Raw genomic sequence first — 21,043 nt, 5'->3', positions numbered from 1 at the left:
TACTACTTACCATGAATACCTTTCATCATGTTATCTAACAAGAATCTATCTACGTCTGCCTTAAACACTATGCTTCTGCCAGCTAGTTAGATAATTGTTCTTGACTGGTGCAGCTTTGATGGTCCAAAGGGCCTTTTTATGTGTTGTAGACCTCTAACTCAATGACACCTTTTCAGAATGGAAATCCCAAAGATTCATGACCTCCTGAGAGAAATAGTTTGTCTCATCTCTGTTCTATTTTTAGATGACTCCTTATTTTTAAACAGTGACCCTTTCGTTCTAGAATCTCCCATAATAGGAAATGTCCTTTCCACACACACCCTGTCAAACTCCTAAGGAAATTATATGTTTCACTCAAGTCACTTTTTACTATTCTAAGCTCCAGGGGATACAAGCCCAGCTTGTGCAAACTTTCCTTATTAGACAACCACTCCCACTCCAGTTCTAGTATTTTTCATCGAGTAAACTTTCTCTGCACCATCTCCAACAGATTTATACCTTTGCTTAAATAAGTGACCAATACTGTCATTTTATAAATGTTCCTGCTATCTGGATCAGTCCACCTTTGGAGGATCAGAGACATGGTTATGATGGCACATGTAAAGGACATAATATTCTAGTCAAGCAAGCATTTCAGTGTTACATCTCGGAATGACACTGATTTGATATGAAATGTCAGTGTCTGCTTTAAACACAAGACATTAGGACCCTTGACAGGGGATCTGGCACTGCAGCACTCTGAAGAATATCTGAGGAAGACTACGGCAAGAGGTCTCGCTATTCGCCTGTGCATAGCTTTGCTTTTGCCAATCCTACTTTATCGTCCAAATCAGTGTTCACGTTTCTGCACGATTGTAATTGACTACATCAACTTCATTATCCAAGGTTAGGATGAAAGAATTAGTGTTCTTCAACAGGTTTTTGCTAATTATATTGAATGACAGTTATATTACATTGTATGATGAAGGGCTTTTGCCCGAAACATCGATTTCGAAGCTACTTGGATGCTGCCTGAACTGCTGTGCTCTTCCAGCACCACTAATCCAGTACATTGTATTATATGCCTATTGCAATCAACTTTCCAATTTGTGGACAGAGATCCCATGAATTAAGATCGCTCTTTGCACCATAATCTATGTGCCTGAGCGACAGATTTTAATTAATTAATTTGAGCTTCAAAGCTTTCCAAAACCCAGATTAACCCAGTTCCTACAGGTTCAAAACTTTTTTTTAGCAGAGATTGCTGACATGGAATAGAAGCAGAATGTACAATTATCACTTTGTGACTATGAAGAGATGGGGCACTTAAACCCCTCAGCATTTCCAACTGATTTCTCATTTACTTATAAATAGAGACATGGGGAGGAGATGGGGACCGGGTTTGAATTCTGTCATGGCAGATGGTAGAATTCTGTTAATATGGTTGGGTCCTAAATGATACTAAATCATGCAAAACAATTAGGGAAGGACAACAAACGCTGGCCTAGACAGTGCTGCCCTGATCCTATGAATGCATTTAAAAAAGAATGTTAGGCACCAAAGGCAGGATGCATACAGAAAAAATGTGAACAAGTTGGTTGGTGAATAAGTGGCTCAAAAGCCTCATTCAGAGTCAGGTAGCAGAGTTCAGAATTAGAAGTAGAATTAGCCTTTATTGTCTGGAATAAATGCAGTGAAAAATTTTTAATGTTGCTATATTTGTGCAATATTAGGTAAGTGATACCTGGATACAAAATGCTTAAGTATGTGTTATAGACTTGAAAAAATCATAAATAAAAGGTCAACATACAAATTAAGGAGCTTTCTTTCGAAAAGTACTTGAATTTTAGTTTTTTCCATCAAGTCCATGCAAGCCTCAAGACTTCAGACTTCCTGGGCCAAATCTCTAGACCATACTGGGTCTCTAAGGGCCTTGTCTCCGCTCCAGAACTTGTTACCCCACATTGGCCTGTGCTCCAGAACTCGTTATCCCCATGCCGGCCTATGCTCCGAAACCCGCCATTCCCCTGGCCTCGGACTCACCACCCTGGGACTCACTAACCCCACACTGGCCTGGATTGTGTCTCACCACACCCATGCCGGCCTGGACTGGGACTCACTGTCCCCGCACCAGCCTGGACTGGGACTCACTGTCCCCAAACCAGCCTGGACTGGGACTCACTGTCCCCAAACCAGCCTGGACTGGGACTCACTGCCCCCACACCGGCCTTGACTGGAACTCAATGCCCCCACACCTGCCTGGACTGGGACTCACTGTCCCCGCACCAGCCTGGACTGGGACTCACTGTCCCCATGCCGGCCTGGGCTCAGACTCACTGTCCCCACACTGGCCTGGACTGGGACTCACTGTCCCCAAACCAGCCTGGACTGGGACTCACTGTCCCCACACCGGCCTGGACTGGAACTCACTGCCCCCACACCGGCCTGGACTGGGACTCACTGCCCCCACACCGGCCTGGACTGGGACTCACTGCCCCCACACCGGCCTGGACGGGGACTCACTGTCCCCATGCCGGCCTGGGCTCAGACTCACTGTCCCCACACTGGCCTGGACTGGGACTCACTGTCCCCAAACCAGCCTGGACTGGGACTCACTGTCCCCACACCGGCCTGGACTGGAACTCACTGCCCCCACACCGGCCTGGACTGGGACTCACTGCCCCCACACCGGCCTGGACTGGGACTCACTGCCCCCACACCGGCCTGGACGGGGACTCACTGTCCCCACACCGGCCTGGACTGGGACTCACTGCCCCCACACCGGCCTGGACTGGGACTCACTGCCCCCACACACCGGCCTGGACTGGGATTCACTGTCCCCCAATGAAGAAGGAAACAGTAAATGCAATCACATACATAGAGTTTGATAAACTGAACAATTAAACAGTGCATATATCACAAACATGCCAGGCAACCCAGCAAACCACCCATCCCTTTCACCGACTCACCCTTTTTATCTGTCAGCCAGGATTCCCTGATTAGACCAGCTGAACGGCCCCAATCTTTAGAACGGCCCCAATCACTGCAAGGCACAGTGCTCTTTCTTGTCACGTGCATTTTAAAGAATAAATCAAATCATAATATTGGGAATTAATCCAACTCCTCCAACCTCCCCAACCTATAAGCATGTCAACCTTCTTTACCCTAATCTCAAAATTTATAACAAAACATTGAAAGTACAAATGTTATAGGCAAATTTAAAGATAAAACTTGGAGCTGAATGATATGTGTGGAAATGAACATTATGAAATTGATGGGAAATCATTAATGTGAGGAGATCATAGTGGCAGGAATTTTCAAAATCCTCACCAAGTGCCATCTACTGGGCACTTGTACAGTTACAACTTCATAACTGCAGGTTGCTCTGTGGGCGAAGAGCACTGTTTTTTTTCCATTTGAGCAGTGTGTATTAGAATGCACCACAAGTGAGATCATAAAACAATTCTCTCCGCCAGCTGTTCACAGTCTTAAGGGAATTGAATTTAAAGTAGGATCTATCCTAATGATGGGAGTCCACAGCATTAAATTGGTTATAATTTAGCACAAATTACATGTTACATTTTCAGGCCTAACAAAGGCAAGAAGATTTGGGAAATGAAAAATACAATTTGTGCAGGAGGTAATGCTTACTGGAGGTTGCAATTAAAGCATATTGTTGAAACAGCAGAGCTTGAACTTTAACCTGCCCTTAATTAGGTATCCCCTTGACTTTGAAGTCCCTTGTATGATGAAAAGAGATTCGTCCAACCTAGGTATCAATTGTAATTCAGTTGCACCCATTCTGTTTTGAAGAGAGGGAATGATAAGTAATTGGAGACATGCAAGTTCCTGTGTCCTACAAAATTATCAGGCTGCGCAAAAGAGGACAATGACAAGGGATGACAAAATGAAAGAAAATGATCTCATCACCCAATGGAGATATGCAATATTAGAGAAAATGGTTGTCAATTTGTATCTGGTTTAGAAATGTTTATTTGCTGTCAATGAATGTTTGATTTCTTCCATTGCTTTCCAGCCCCAAAGAACTAAATAAAATGAACAAAAAAGACAGGTTCTCCTCAAAACGGAAAGGGTTCAAGTGAAAATAAAGTACTGTTGGTGGCGGAGATCTAAAATTTTAAAAAAAGAAACATGCTGGAGAAACTCAGCAGGTCTGGCAACATCTGTGGATCAAGAGAGAGAGTTTGAAGTCCAAGAGCCAGAGGGATTTTACAACACAGAAGGAGGCTCTTCAGCCCAATTATACTGTGATGGTCATCAAGCATTTATCTATTCTAATCTCATGTTCAGGACTTGGCCTTTATCTTCATAGATATTTTCTAATCAATCTGTTCAGGAATGTTATGACACACCTCTGCAGTAGTTGGGACTTGAACCCAGGCCTCCTGGTAGGGACACTACTGTTGTGCCACAAGCACTCTGAAAAGAGGCTACGTGGCCCTGTGTGTTTAAGTCAGCAAAACTAAACAAATACACCATAAAAATCCAAGATTGAACCAAGTACCTTTAAATCTTCAATCTAACAGTCTCCAGACTGAGCTATTTTATTTATTATGCTATGGTGTTCCAGGTTCTCATCTAATGTAGTTGTGAAATGTCTTGAGGGTTCCTGCTTCCACCATCTTTTCAGGTAATGAAGTCCAGATCCTCATCAGCCCCTGGGTGAAATTGTTTTTCTTTAAGTCCCCTCTAAACTACCTGCTCCTTACCTTCAAACTGTGTCCCTGATTATTGACCCCCTCCACTAGGGAAAAAGTTTCACCCTATGGACTTCCTCATTGCCCCTCTGAATTTTGTACACCTCAGTCAGATCCCCCCTCATCCTTCTCTGCTCCAAGGAAAACAACTCCAGCCTATCTGGTCTTCTTGTAGCTGAATCAATCCAATCTGGACAATGTCTTGGTGAATCGCTTCTGCATCCTCTCTGATGTAGTAGCGAGATCCTTCTTGTAGTGAGACCATCTGTGGCATACTGACATTATATACAGCTCTATCATAACTTCTTTGTTGTTATATTCAATGTCTTGACCCATAAAGGCAAATATCCCATTCGCTTTCTTAACCTTGTATCTGATTGTCCTGCAACTTTCAAGGATCTATGAATACACTGACCAAGGTCCCTCTAATCCTCTGTACTTCGTAGGGTCCTAATATTCATTGTGTATTCCCTTGCCTTCCATTATCTCACAATTTTCGGATTAAATACCATTTGCCACTGTTCAGCCCCCTCTGACCAACCTGTCTGTATCATCCTGTAGTCTAAGCCTTTCTTTCTACGCCATAAATTTTTTTGATAATCTAAGAACTTACTGATTATGTCTCCTACATTCATGTCTAGATCATTAATGTATGTCACAAACAGAAAGGGATCCAGCAGTAAAACTCGTGGTACACCATTGCATTTGGTTTCCAGTCATAAAAACAGCCTTCGACCATCACCCTCTGTTTCCTGCCACAAGTCCAGTTTTTGACCTAATTTACCACACTACTTGAATCATATGAGTACTTAGCTTCTTTACCACTCTTGCAAAATCTTGCCAAATGCCTTTCGGCAGTCCATGTAGACTACATCAACTGCACTACCCTCATCTGTAAACCTGGTTACCTCTTTGAAAGTTCAATCAGATTTGTTAGATGTGATTTCCCCCTTGAAAAGTCATGCTGACTATCCTTGCTTAATTCTTGCCTCTCCAAGTGGAGATTACTTTTGCCCCTCAGAATTCTTTCCCAATTGTTTCCCTACTGCAGATGTTAAGCTGACTGGCCTGTGGTTTTCTGGTTTATCTACCAGCATTCTTGATTAGTGGTACCACATTAACTGTCCTCCAGCCCTCTGGCTTACCTCCTGCACTTTGGAGTGTAATAATTGTAACAAGGTCAGCCAGCTGGACTTCATAGAATATGAGTTCCTTGATTGGGACTTTTAATCTGGTCTAATCAGGGAGCTCTGATTGACATAAAAGTTTCAGTGACAGAGATACTGATACTCTGGTTCCTGACACTGTATGAATCAGTACTATAGTCAAGGACTGTACATGTAATAACGGGTGACTTGGTGACAGGATACCAGCCTCTGTAGAGTCATTTCAGAGGCAATTTGAAAATTAATATTGGGGCCACTGCAATCTCCTGTCTTGCCTCCCACAGGAGCCTTGCATACGTTTCATCTGGCCCTGGGAGGTTATTCACTTTCAAGCCTGCTAAAATTGCTATTACTGCCTTCATCTCAATGTTAATTTCTTCAAGCATACCATAGTCCACCTCCCTGATTTATAGACCTGCATCATCCTTCTCTACTGTGAATATAAATACAAAATACTCATTTAGACCTCAGCTATTTCTTCTGACACCACAAACACATTGTCCCTTTGGTCCCTAATGGGCCTTATTCTTTGCTGGTTATTGTCTTGCCCTTAATATACTTATAAAACACCTTTAGATTCACCTTAATGTTACCCAACATTACTTTTTCATATCGTCTCTTTTCTCTCCTAAATTAAGTTTGAAACAACCTCCTGCATTTTCTATACTCTTGGGCATCTGCTCTTTTGAGCCTTCACTATCTACCATAAATTTCATTTTTTTCTCATATCAATACTGTATATCCCTTAACATCCAGAAAGGAACTAGCGTTCTCTAGACGTTTTGTTCCCACCCTTCAATTTTACGCGATCATGTAGGCCCTGCACTCTCACTATTACTCCTTTGAATATCTCCCACTGTTTTGATGTGGATTTTCCTCCAGTTAGTTGCTTCTAGTCCACTTTGGCCAGATTCTGCCTCATCTTATTAAAATCAACCTTTCCCTGACTCAGAACCTTCATTTCTTCCTTGTCTTTATCCATGATAACCTTAAATCTTACTGATTTTTGGTCATTATCATCAAGATGTTCCCCACCCCCATCACAGTTACCAACTGCCCAACTCTGTTCACGAAAATTAGGTCCAGCACCCCATCTTGTAGGCTTTTCTATGCGCTAGTTTATATGTATTTTAAGAATTTCACTCCCTCTAAACATTTTACATATTGCCTGTTCCAGGGGTGGCAGGGTGGCTCAGTAGTTAGTACTACTGCCTTACAGTACTGGGGATCCAGCCTTAGTTGGCTGAATGTGTGGAATTTGCCCGTTCTCCCAGTGTCTGTGTGGGTTACCACCAGGTGCTCCAATTTTCTCACACAGTCCGAATATGTGCGAGATAGGTAGATTGCCCATGGTAAAATTGTAATGTGCAAATTAGGTGGGTTAGCCATCATAAATGTGAGATTGTGGGAATAGGGTTGGGGGACTGGGTCCGCGTAAGACATTTTTCAGAGGGTTGGTGCAGACATACTGGGCCAAATGGACTCTTGCTGCACAGTAGGGATTCTATCTCAGTTATTATTGGGGAAGTTGAAACTTCCTATTGCAATTACCCTATTAATTTTGCCCTTCTTGAGAATTTAGGAGAAAGTGAGGACTGCAGATACTGCAGATCACAATCAAAAAGTACAGTTCTGGAAAAGCACAGCTGGTTAGGTAGCATCGGGGAGCAGGAGAGTCGACGTTTCGAGCTTAAGCTCTTCATCGGGAATGTGGGCGAGTGGGCAAGGGGGCCGGGAGATAAATGGGCAGGGCTGGGGCTGGGGGGAAGGTAGCTGGAAATGTGGTAGGTAGATGAAGGTGGTGGGGGTGGGTGATGATGGTGATAGGTTGGAGCATTGGATGGAGTGGATTAGTGGGAAGGAAGATGGATAAGTAGGACAGTTCAATAGACCAGTGCCGAGATGGAAGATTGGATCTGGAATATGGTGGGGGAAGGGGAGATGAGGTAACTGGTGAAATAGGCATTGATTCCATGTGGTTGAGGGCCGCAAGGCAGAATAGGAGATGTTCTTCCTCCTGTCATTGGGTGGCTAGGATTTGGCAGTGCAGGAGGTCCAGGACTTGCATATCTTTGAGGCTCAATATGGACATCTACTTCAAACCCACCAACTCCCATAGCTACCTGGAGTACACTTCCTCCACTCTTCCTCCTGTAAAAACTCTATCCTTTACTCCCAATTCCACTCCAGAACATCCCAGATGGCTTCCTACAACATGATCACTCCTACCTAACACCATCACCACCCACCTTCATCTACCTATAGCACTCCTAGCTATCTTACCCCCAGCCTCACCCACCTCCCACTTATCTCTCAGCCCTCTTGGGGGACCCCCACTCACCACACCCCGCCCCCCCCCATGCCACCTCTCCACCCCCATGCCCCCAACATGCCCAATGCTTGTGCTCAAAACGTTGACTCTCCTGCTTTTTGGATGCTGCCTGACCGGCTGCTCTTTTCCAGTGCCCCTTCTCCAGAATTTGCAGAGATAATCTGCCTTTCTACCCTTCCCTGACTGAAGGTCAATAACACATCCACAGCAAAGTGACTGCCCATTTTGTTTTATGATCTAGCTACCATATATATAAAGTTGACCCCCTCTTTTTGGGCAAAAAGTCAAAAACTTTCCATATATCTCATGTAAAAGCCAACTGTAGTTCTTCACAGATAACAGATCAATGTTTGTGATTCAAGGTATTATGCTGTACATAAACATTACAATGAGGAAATTAATTTTTTAGTGCTATTATGTGGTTTGGTGTACAATTCACACCAATTTGATGCAAATGTTTAAGATGCATCAGGTCAGAGTCAGGTGATGATGAACCTCATGGAATATAGTCATATACCTAGTTGAAATCTTTTGCAATTTGTTCATCATTTTGTGTAAAAATGCCCTTCAGAAAGAACAATGTACAGCAGCGTTTAAACTAAACGTTAGTGAAGTTACAGAGAAGACAAATAACTGTGTAGCCACAAGAGAATTGGAGAAAGACATTAAAACAACTTCAGACAATGCTAAAATGAAAATGTGCCAGCAGATGGCTACAATTGGAGAAAAAATTTGTCGAGTCAGTACTTGAAAATCATCAAAATGGAAAATGTCTTAGCCATGAAGCCATCCACATTCATGCACAAAATGAATCAAAGAAGGATGGAATTTTGGATTTTAAGGTAATTGCTGGATGGTGCACAAGGTTCATGAGAAGGCGTGGCTTAGTACTTCAGCAGAGAACTCAGACTGCACAAAAGCTGCCTACTAAACTAGAAGATAAGATATTACGGTTTCACCAGTTTGTAATCAGAAATCAGCAGAAGGAAAGCTACAAGTTATCTTGCATTGGAAACATGGATGAAACAGCTATTACTCTTGACATTCTGGAGAATTGAACTGTTAACCAAAAATGAGAAATAACAGTAATGGTAAAAACCACTTGCCATGACAAAAGTAGGTTTACTTTAGTTCTTTCTTGTACGGTTGATGGCACTAAGTTAAAACCAATGGCAGTTTTTAAGAGAAAAACTTTGCCAAAGGAGAAGTTTCCAAAAGGAATTATCATCCATAAGCATCCACGAGGCTGGATGGATGAAGGTGGGTGTATAAAAATGGATAAAGGATGTTTAGAATTTACGACCCGGTGGACTATGGAACTGGGACCAGTTTAGATCACATCTCGTGAAGAATGTCATTCATAACATCCGAACATATAACACTGACATAGCTGTAATTTCCAGAGATCTTACAAGTCTTTTTCAACCAACAGATGTTGATATCAATAAGCCATTTAAAGACATGAAGAGAATGAAGTGGATTAACTAGATGCATGATGGAGAAAAAACATACACAAAAAGAGGCAGTATACAGGCTCCATCACTGCCACTGATCTGTGAATGGATCGTTCATTCACAGAAGGAAATAAAAACTAACACAATCTTCAAATCATTCCAAAAATGTGGAATTTTGAATGCATTGGATGATACAGACGACAATTATCTATGGGATGACATGGATGAGAAAAAAGAAAAGCAGACGATGTACTACATCTAACCATGGACAGCAAAGATGAAGTGCATTCATATGATGATATCATTTATGCTTATGAAGCTTTATTTGGCACTGAAGATGTTGAATGGTTGGGGGAGCACAGTGGCTCACTGGTTAGTACTACTGTCTCATAGCACCAGGGTCCCGAGTTCGATTCCAGCCTTGAGTGACTGCCTGTATGGAGTTTGCACATTCTAGCTTTGTCTGTGTGGGTTTCCTCCCACAGTCCAAAGATATGCATGTCAAGTGAATTGGCCATGCTAAATTGCCCATAGTGTTAGGTGCATTAGGCAGAGGGAAATGGGTCTGGGTGGGTTACTCTTTGGAAGATTGGGCTAGAGGGCCTATTTCCACACTGAAGGGAATCTAATCTCAGTAGGGTTTTAATTAACCTTTGAATTTGACATGTTTAATTTAAGATTTACCATGTAATTGTGATTTAAAGCCCTATTATATTTGTGCTTCACTTTTTATATGTATAAATAAAAGCTTGCTAATTCATTTTTGTTTCTGTTGTCTTTATCCAGTAATTACTATAATTCATTGCATTTTTTCTTTATTGATTTGGAAATCACTTGTGCTTCTGCTAAGGACATAGTATTTTGGACTGCAGCACAGATTTCACCCCCTTGAAAGTAGTGTCCATAACAGTCAACCCCATAAATGTAACCTTAAAAATAATCTAAAACGTTTGACTTTTACACCAGTATATATGGCATTTTGGCCTCAGTGGAGGAACCACTAATAATATCTTCCCTCCTTCCTGCAGTAATTGATTCCACGACTTCCTCCTTTACCATACCCTCTGCATCTTAGCTAAAGATTGTACACCCCAAGATGTTGAGCAGCCAGTTTTGTTCCTCCCTCAACCATGTGTCTATAAAAGCAACAATGTCAAATTCCCATCTTTAATCAACAACCTGAATTCACCTGCCTTCCTTGCAAGACTTCATACGTTAAAATAAATACCATCCAACCTTGCCAAAAGTTCACTTGTGATTATATTTGCATTGCCTTCTTCAGCTGGACATCAAACATTAATTGTCTGTCTCTCCACAGCTGCTGCAAGGTCTACTGAGTTTCTCAGCATTTTTCACTTTTGTTTTAAATGGAAAGGGTTGGTGGATTCTCTGAAATCCAAACAGAAACCATCTTTTCCTCCCTTTTGTAGTTTTCTTCTCCTCTTTTGTTTTCATGGACTCTTGGCCTCAGACACCCAGCCCCGGCCTCCAAAACGGAGATGCTAGTGACCAGCGGCCTAATGCGAGGGGGTGGGGGGACAGCAGCCCGGTGTGGAGCATTGTGACAGCCAACGATCAGACCATGTGGAAGCTCCCTGCGCTGGTCTGTGGAGAGCTCTTGGAGAGACTGTGATGTTTGTCATTTTAAATTTGCTGCTTGTTTTTCGGACCTATGGTTATACTGTGTATAGCTATAATGTATCTTTTTTTCTTTATTTCTCGATTCTGCAACTAAGGATTGTACCAAGTTATTCTGTACCTAAGATGGGGCTGTAAGTGGAAACTTATACATTTTTCATTTTAAGTACTCATGATTTGGAGATGCCGGTGTTGGACTGGGGTGTACAAAGTTAAAAATCACACAACACCAGGTTATAGTCCAACAGGTTTAATTGGAAGCGCACTAGCTTTCGGAGTGACGCTCCTTCATCAGGTGATTGTCTCAATCACCCGATGAAGGAGCGTCGCTCCGAAAGCTAGTGTGCTTCCAATTAAACCTGTTGGACTATGACCTGGTGTTGTGTGATTTTTAACATTTTAAGTACATGTGCCAATAAAGCTAATTAAATGCAGAAACAAGGGCCAATTCCCTGGGCCACAGCTCACTGTCAGTGTATTTGATCTGAAATTCTCAATTCCATGAAAAGCAAGGTTTTCAACCAGCATTGCCCACATGTGCTTCAGTGAACCTGCTAAGACATTTTTAAAGACTGTAGATTTTCTCCAAATAGATCCCTGCTCTTTTTTTAATCAGGGAGCTTTGGATTTGCTGAGTGTCCATATAAAACAGAGACACCAGGGGTCTATATTGTCATAGAATCAGATATCACAGGAGACCATTCAGCCCATCTCTTTGAAAGGTTTTCACTGTCCTATTTTTCTGATTTCTGTTGCAGCACTGCAAACTTTCCTATCACAAATAAATCTCTTTCAAAAGCCATGAATGAATCTACTTCCTGTAAAGTTTAGACAATGCATTTCAGATCAGAACAACTCACTGCTCAAAAAATGTCTCCTCAACTGAATGCTGATTCTTTTGACAACCACTTGTATTCTGTGCTCTCTAGTTCCAAACTCCCTGCCAATGGAAACTATTTTTTCTCATGGACTTCCTGGTCAAATTAGAAAAAGCCTCTTAGAGTTAACCAGCTATAATGTATTGTATATTAACAATTACTTACAGGTCACATCGAAATGAAAGACATTGTTACAAACACTGAGGAGTACAAGCTGTTAAGTCTCACTTCTTTGGGTTCCTCGAGTGTTTTACCCATCAGTCCATGTGACATCATCATAGTAGGTGATGCCTCAGGCACTCCTCAGTATTAATGCTTCCAAAACAACGAAAGATGGACAATAAACATGCTAGCTCAACCGGTGGTACTGACATTCCATGAGTGAATGTATAAAAAAACTGCTTCCCTTTAAATGTATTGATACCATTTGCTTCAATTACACTTCATAATCATTACTTTTACAATCTCTTCACTTTTAGGGTAAGGGTGTTTATTTTCTGAATTCAGTTAGCTGCTGATTGGGGCAGTCAGTTAAGGTAAGAACATGAAGGGCCTTTAGGGCAATGTCAGGACTGTTCGCATTTGGGTTCATGTCAGGATGTGGCTGTCAGAGTTCTTAAACTGCTTTGAATTCAATTACATTGTTTTGATTCTCCCTGCTGAGAATGACCTTTGACAATCTCTTTTACAACAGATAGAAGGGCCAAACAAATGAGCATGCAACTTAAGCCATTTCCACAGGGTGGTGTGTGCAGCATTGGATGTAAATATGCACATTCAATAAAGAGTGAACAAAAAAAGCATGCATTGTTTCTAACACAATAAATAAAACTTCCCCCCCATCCCTGTAATCATCAATGTGCATAATTATAAGGTGTGTCAGCATATTTTGTCAGCATATTTACCTCTTGACCAAGTTCAACAAATAACAAAGGTGCAAATATGAATGAAATCAAACCAAAGTAAGGTGAACTCATTGCAAGTGAAATGTAAGTTTGAAAAAATATTCATACTACCGAGCATTTGGCCCAGGAGTTTGTTGTTGTGATGCAGTCTCCCTTTTTCCGTTGGAGATTTTTCTTAAAGTGCAGCCATAACTGTGCATTGTCAACTGATGTTAGGGAACGCTAATGAAAGTCTTCACTTGGGACTGAATCCCATGTGTTTTACGTGCACTCCATTGGCATTTAAAATTTAAAATCATACTTGCATAGGAAATGGAAAAAGAGACGAAGAATAAAGCCAGGAAGCAACCCATTCTCCAACTGTCTTTGACACCATAGTCTTTGACCTTACTCATTTGTCTATAATGACGCACATAAATGAAAGCCTTGTCAACATCCAATTAAATCACATTCAGTGCATTATCATCATCTCTATGCTACATCCTTAAAACATCAAGAGGTTTAATCCAAGCTAACTACTTGTTAACATGTTCCTCATTTTTTAAACATTCTTCCATTTTTCCAAAACCTCTTAATAACCTAAATAATTGGATGCTATGTAACATAGCCATGTGAATAAATGATGCTTTTATTTCAGGAAAAAGGTTTTTTTTTTATTGCTATCCTTTCAGACATCTGCTATTTTAACTTTAATCATCAAACGGGAAACCCACAGAATCAAGTAGGTTATATGTCCCATTCAATGGTATAATCATAGTTTATCCCACTAACCAGAGACCTGACAAGTATAGAAGCAATGTTCATTTTACATTCCTCCCACATTTGCTGTTTATTTAAGTCAGTGTGTGTAACATTGGGAGAATATGACATTAGCACCATCTGATTGTGTGGGCTGCCCAATGGGTGAGCACTGGGGAGACATTGGCCTTTTTTTTAATCACTGGGGAATTAATTCAGGTAGGAGAAAGTGAAGACTGCAGATGCTGAAGATCAGAGTTGAAGAGTGTGGTTCTGAAAAGGTATGGCTTGTCAGGCAGCTTCTGAAGAGCAGGAGAATCAACATTTTGGGCATAAGCCTTTCATTAATTTAGATACCCAAGTAATACTCTGGGGACTTGGGTTTGACGGCCATACTGACAGATGCAAAGTTTGAATTCAACTTTTTAAAAAATAAGAATTTGGAGCTAATAGTCTAATGATGACCGTGAAACCATTGTCAACTGTTGGAAAAACCCATCTGGCTCACTATTGCCCTATAGGGAAGGAAACTGCCATTCTCACTTGGTCTGGCCTACAAGTGACTCTCGATCCTCAGCAATGTGGTTACCTCTTAACTGCCCTCTAGGCAATTAGGGATCGGCAATAAATGGTCTATCCAGTGATACGCACAACCTGTGAATGAATGAAAAAATGTTAGGTTAAACCTGCCACTTCTCTTTCTCAAGTGGACTGGACTCTGACGTGGATAATACAACCCCTGATCATTATGGAGTCATTTTACGAACTCTCACATGTCATTCTGATCCACCTGGTACCTTGCTGCCAAATCTCCATCTTTTCACTGTTGATTTGTAGAATTCAGTCCCTTTTTTCTTTGAATAATACAAGAACATGTCACAATGTAGTACTAGATGAGCAGCTCTCCTGTTACTCCTCTGGGTCACTGGGTAGATGATTCAGTCTCATATATCAGCAAATATAAAAGCTGAAGGGACGATTAGGGCAGCTGGACATGCTAACAATGGAGAAGGAACATGACCTCAGTGTAAAGGTTAAGTGTTGAGGTGCAATATAAATGCAAATTTCTTTCTTTCAGACATTATAGAATGTCATTCCATTCTCAGAGCTGAAAAGAGCTCGGTTGCTTTGTCGCATCTCATTAATAAATAAACCTCTTAATCTCAGTTTCATGGTATTTGCACGTCACAATTGTACAATGCACTACAAGCTGTTAAATAATAGAACTGCATTTAAAATAGTCACCTCATTACTTGCAGTACACCAGTAGCATTAAACCTCTAGTTTGTTACAAGAAGCATTGACTTTACAACTGTTCTAAATCAGAAAATATAGGGGTATAATTCAATTAGCAAAACAATTACAGCTTCAAGCATATTGCTTTGTACAAGATTTATTTACTTAGTTATTTGGTTCCTCTATTCAGTCTTCTGTACATTGGTTGCCAAGTCATTTTACGGGTAAATTATGTCACTATTCAAAACAGATTATCTAATTTATATTTAAGTAACAAACTGACAAATTTTAAACATCAACTGAGCATTCATTTCAAACATTTATCCAGCAGTCTTCCCAGGTAGAAAATTGACACAGCAACCCAACTGATCAAAACATGAGCATGAAAATTACTGAAAAATGATGAAAAACGCTTGAACTTACACTAACTTCCACAATGACCAGATATCTTTTTTGAAGTGTTGTCACTGTTGTAATGTAGTAAAAACAATAATCAATGCCTGCATTGTAAGCTCCCATAAATAGCAATGTGATCATAACCAAGTCATCTACTTTTGTAATAGTAATTGATATTGATTAATAATAGAAAGGACATTTGGAATAATACTTTCAGAACTGTTACATTCACCTGTTAAGGCAGATAGGCCTTCAATTTAAATTTTTTTTTATTTCACATATTTACTTTATTCATACAAATCTTGACATACATACATATATACACCATCACTTGAGCAGTTTAATTCTTTACTCATGCAGAGGAAACAAAAGCCAAGGCATATCTTACTTATACACGACTATATTTATATGCAAGGTCTGATAACCTAATTTACCTTCAGCAGAAAGATCTCAGACAGTTCTCTTTCCCCATTGCGCCTTGGTGTCCCTTAGAACATAGTCTTGGACTTCCAACGTGCCGGTCTGCAACACTCAATCGAGGTCAGCTCTTTGCTCTGGACGATCAATAAGTTGCAGACATACCAAAGAGTGGCTTTCACCAAGTTGATGGTCCTTCAGGCTCAGTGTGCGTCTCAGGGAACAGACCATAGAGCACAGAGTCCTGCGTCACAGAGCTACTCGGGATAAACCTTAACAAAAACCACTGCATCTAGCTCCAGGCTTCCTCTGCAAAGGCACATTTAAATTATGATGCACCTTTTCAACTGTAATTCATTTTCACCCAAAAGGTGTCACCTCCGGCAGCATAGCTCTCCCTCATTGTTGCACTGAATTGTATTAGCTTTATTTTGTCATATGTACTCAGGTGAGTACAGTGGAAAGTTTACAAGGTGTTACTTACCACGCCATCTTATATACAAAGGTACCAGGCAAAGATTCTTCAGTCCAAATTCTCAAGGAAAAAAAATTAGAAAATTAGGAAGGTGGAGAATCAGACTAGTTCTGATGTATAAGTCATAGGATGGGCATGAACTTGAAATCTTTTGACAGTTTTGACAGTTACAGAAGATATACATATGTCAACATTATATTAAAACAAAGCCAAAAGGCTTTTTTATGAATACTCTGGAGGTTCAAACAATGGCATATTTTTCTGTCAGGCCATTGCGATTTTGTTTTCCTCTACTTTACCCCTTTTTTTGGCTTACTACTGATTATTTTAGTATCTAATCTCATTTTTTATCTCCCACTTTCTCTGTTCCTCTTCTCAAAGTGTTGTATTTGAAAGGCGTTATGCACCAGTAAGTTACCTGGGATATGATATAACTAGAGTCAGTGTTTATACCATTTCTTAAATATTTATTTAGGTTTTCAGATTATAAAAATAAGTACCTCCTTGTCCAACAAGCACAGTAGAAGTCAGAACCTCTTTATAATCACACAAATGAATCCTGGTGAATGCCCACTATCTACCTATGATTAAACACAATTAATTTATAAGCAACAAGTTACATTCAAATCTTCCCTAAATACCCATTTTTTCATGAATGAACTGAGAAAATGATTTGCAGTTGAAAAGGGGGCATCACAACTATGTCTAATTATTTTTGCTCATTCATGGATGTAGGCATCAATAACAAAGCCAAACTTTATTGTCCATCCCTAATTGAAAAGTCATGAAATACAGAAGTAGTCAAGGAGCTATGTATTGCATTGATACTCCAATACCTTCCTATCAGTCCAGTATTGCACTGGAGTTAAACTTGCCTTTGAATCCCAATTTACCTTTTAGATTATTCAGGAATTATCATTTCTGAATTTTCTTTTCTCTGAGATACATTTTAAATTAATTTTTCTGTAATTTAAAATTATGCCTTGCAGCCCTACTTATTTGACTTAATAACAATACCCTGTGTTCCCTTGATTTGTTCTATTTACATGGTTATTTCTCATCTGCATGTGGTTCATTGGCAAAGGAAACCAAAAACATAACAGGAGGTACCAGGTGTGCTGGTGACGCCCATCTCAACTTATCACCACTGTTGTCAGACTATATGTCCAACATCAAATCCTGGATGAGCCTTTTTTTCTAAATTAAATGCTGGGAGGATCAAACCAACCACCTTTAACCTATCCCATTAACTGCCCTGCATGATAACTGATTCCCCTTCTGCTCTGTCTCAGATTGTTCGTAACTTCAATATCGCTGAATTGAACTTCTGATCTCATAGTCTGACTCTCACAATGGTTTAGGATTTCGCTGCTCGTTGGATGCTGCCTGAACTGCTGTGCTCTTCCAGCACCACTAATCCAGTATTAGCTCTCACAATGGTTGCCTTCTTCAACCTCCAAAACATTTTTTTCATATTCACTCATAGGATGTGGGTGTCATTGGCTGGACCAGCATTTATTGCTTCACTCAAGTTGCCCTTGACAAGGTGGTGGTGATCCTTGGACAATGGTTTTCACATTCTTCCTGTGTTTGCATGGGTTTCCTTCAGGCACTCTGTTTTCCTCCCACAGTCCAAAGATATGCCGGTTAGGTGGATTAGCCGTGCTAAAATTCCCCTGCAGTATCCAAGGATGTGTAGGTGCAGAGTCTGATCACCTAATTTACCTTCAGCAGGAAGATCTCAGACAGTTTTCTTTCCACATTGAGCCTTGGTGGCAGCTGCCCTATACTTTATGTGTCCCTTAGCACATAGTCCTGGACTTTGAACGTACCAGTCTGCAACACTCAATCAAGGTCAACCTTTTGCTCTGGAAGATCAATAAGTTTCGGACATACCAAAGAGAATCTTTCACCATGCAGGATTATGAGGAGTGGGTGAAGAGGATGTCTGGATAGATTGCTCTTTGGAGTGTCTGTGTAGACTCAATGTGCCAAAAGGCCTCTTTCTTCACTATAGGGATTCTATGATTCTGTGCGAGCACATACAGCCATCCTTTTCTCAAAATGTCTGGCTGGTGTTATGCTCTAAAACACTAGCTGGTAAATGTTTGTACAATTTCTTTAGTATTTATTTAGAATTATAGATGATAATGTCATCCATCTCTACCCCAACTTTAACCCAAACGCAACTAACAATCCTTGTCTATAGTTTTGTTAGCTCCCAGGTCGATTATTTCAATGGAATTTCCTACAAACCACTGCTGCTGTGCCTTTACTCAGACCACGTCTTTTTCACTCATCATCCTGTTTCCCAACCCTAAAAGGTTGAATTTTATAATGCTCACCCTGATTTACAAAATTCCATCACAGTATCATCCCGCACTGCACATGGCTTTCCAACAGGTGCCTCTAGATGTGCTAGGGCAGAGAACTCTTCCACTGCTATCCTCTGTAAAAACATGCTCAGTTGTCAAAGACCTAATGAAGAATATATCTTGTCCAAATGGCATATTGTTCCAAAACTGGGAGAGCTGTCTCACAGACTAGACAGATCACAGGTTGCTGACAACGCTCTTTATCTGTAAACTATTAAATATTAAAGAGTCAAGCTTGCTGCAGTAGGTTGTATTTCAGCAGGATAAGCTTTCAGAAAATGTGCCAACAGTTCAATAGAAATAGAGTCACACTGACCTCTAATACTGATCAATTGTTATATTTGTACCAATTAAGCTCAGCAAATGTTCAATGTTCTGAAAGCAGAACAATATATTCCCTTCATAGGGAGTATCACTTCAGGATGTGTTTAGGTATATCTGCCTAATTAACTGCAGTGTTAAAATTACCTCATCTGTAAGTATGTTTTAGGGAGAGGTGATGGTATCTTGGTATTATTCCTGGAGCACTAATCTAGAGTCTGGGTTTGACTTTGAATCCATTAAAATCTGGAAATAACTATCTCATGGTAACCATAAAACCATTGTTCACCAATTTGGTTTGGGATAGGAAAATTGTCATTGCCTGGTCGACATGTGACATCAGATCCACAGCACTGTGGTTGACTCTTAACTGCCCGATGAATTCGACTAGCAAGTCATTCAGTTGTATCAAAGTGCTCAAAAGTCTCAAAAAGAGAATGAAACTGGATGGAACACGTGGCATTGACTTAGCCAATGGAAATGAAGACAGAAAACTCAGCTCTGTTGTCCCTGCAAAGCTTTCCTTAACAACATCTGGGGACAAGTATCAAAATTGGGAGCCAGGATGTGGAGGAGCTGGTGTTGTAGTGGGGTGGACAAAGTTAAAAATCACACAACACCAGTTTATAGTCTAGCAGGTTTATTTTGAAGCACTAGATTTCTGAGCGCTGCTCTTTCATGAGCTTGTTGGAAAGCAGGACCATAAGACACAGAATTTATAGCAGAAGATTACAGTGTCATGCAGCTGAAATGATATATTGAATAAACATAGATTAACTCTGCATGACACTGTAATCTTTTGCTATAAATTCTGTGTCTTATGATCCTGCTTTACAACCACCTCATGAAGGAGCAGCGCTGTGAAAGCTAGTGCTTCGAAATAAACTTGTTGGATTATAACCTGATGTTGTGTGATTTTCAAAATTAAGAACGCGGTTTCACAGATCAGATAAGCAAAGGCCAGATATAATCATACACTCAGATAAATGCTTTAGGCACAGTGTCCCAGATACCACCAGCACCATTCAACATGTATTCTATCCCATTGCATAATGTCTCGTGGTGTCAGGAGATGGGCAAGTAAAGCACCTGCTAATTACCACACTAACGACCACACCTGCCCCACCCTCACCACCCTCCAGGTGATGACTGTACTCCTCCACACTTAACAAGATTTGAAGGGAATATTGAGGGTGGCAAGTGCACACAATAGGGTGAGTGACTTCAATGTTCACCATCAAGACTGGCTCAGCAACACATCATGATAAAGCTGATCAGATCCTGAAGGACAAAGCTGTTAGATTGGGTTTGTGGCAGGTTGTGAGGGAACTATTAAGGAGGAAAAACATATTTGACCACAACTTCAAAAATCTGTCTGCTGCAGAAGTATCTGCCCTTGATAGTGTCAGTTGGAGTGCCAACTGTACTGAACATGTGGAGATAAAGTCCCTTCTGCCCAGTGAGGGTACCCTCCATTGTGATGACATTAATACTGTATGAAATGGGATAGACTTTAAACAGGAGAAAGTGAGGATTTCAGATGCTAGGGAGTCAGAGTTGAAAAGTGTGGAGTTGCAAATATTTATATCATTAATAATCAAAGGTGAGGTGCCGGAAGACTGGAGGTTGGCTAACGTGGTGCCACAGTTTAAGAAGAGTGGTAAGGACAAGCCAGGGAACTATAGACCAGTGAGCCTGACCTCAGTGTTGGTCAAGTTGTTGAGGGAATCCTGAGGGACAGGATGTACGTGTATTTGGAAAGGCAAGGACCGATTAGGGATAGTGAACATGGTTTTGTGCGTGGGAAACCATGTCTCACAAACTTGGTTGAGTTTTTTGATGAAATAACAAAGAGGATTGATGAGGGCAGAGCAGTAGATGTGATCTATATGGACTTCAGTAAGGCGTTCGACAAGGTTCCCCATGGGAGACTGGTTAGCAAGGTTAGATCTCACGGATTACAGGGAGAACTAGCCATTGGATACAGAACTGGCTCAAAGGTAGAAGACAGAGGG

The sequence above is a fragment of the Chiloscyllium punctatum genome, chromosome 42 (genome assembly GCF_047496795.1).
Source record: "Chiloscyllium punctatum isolate Juve2018m chromosome 42, sChiPun1.3, whole genome shotgun sequence".
Taxonomy (NCBI): domain Eukaryota; kingdom Metazoa; phylum Chordata; class Chondrichthyes; order Orectolobiformes; family Hemiscylliidae; genus Chiloscyllium; species Chiloscyllium punctatum.
This window is presented reverse-complemented; position numbering follows the sequence as displayed.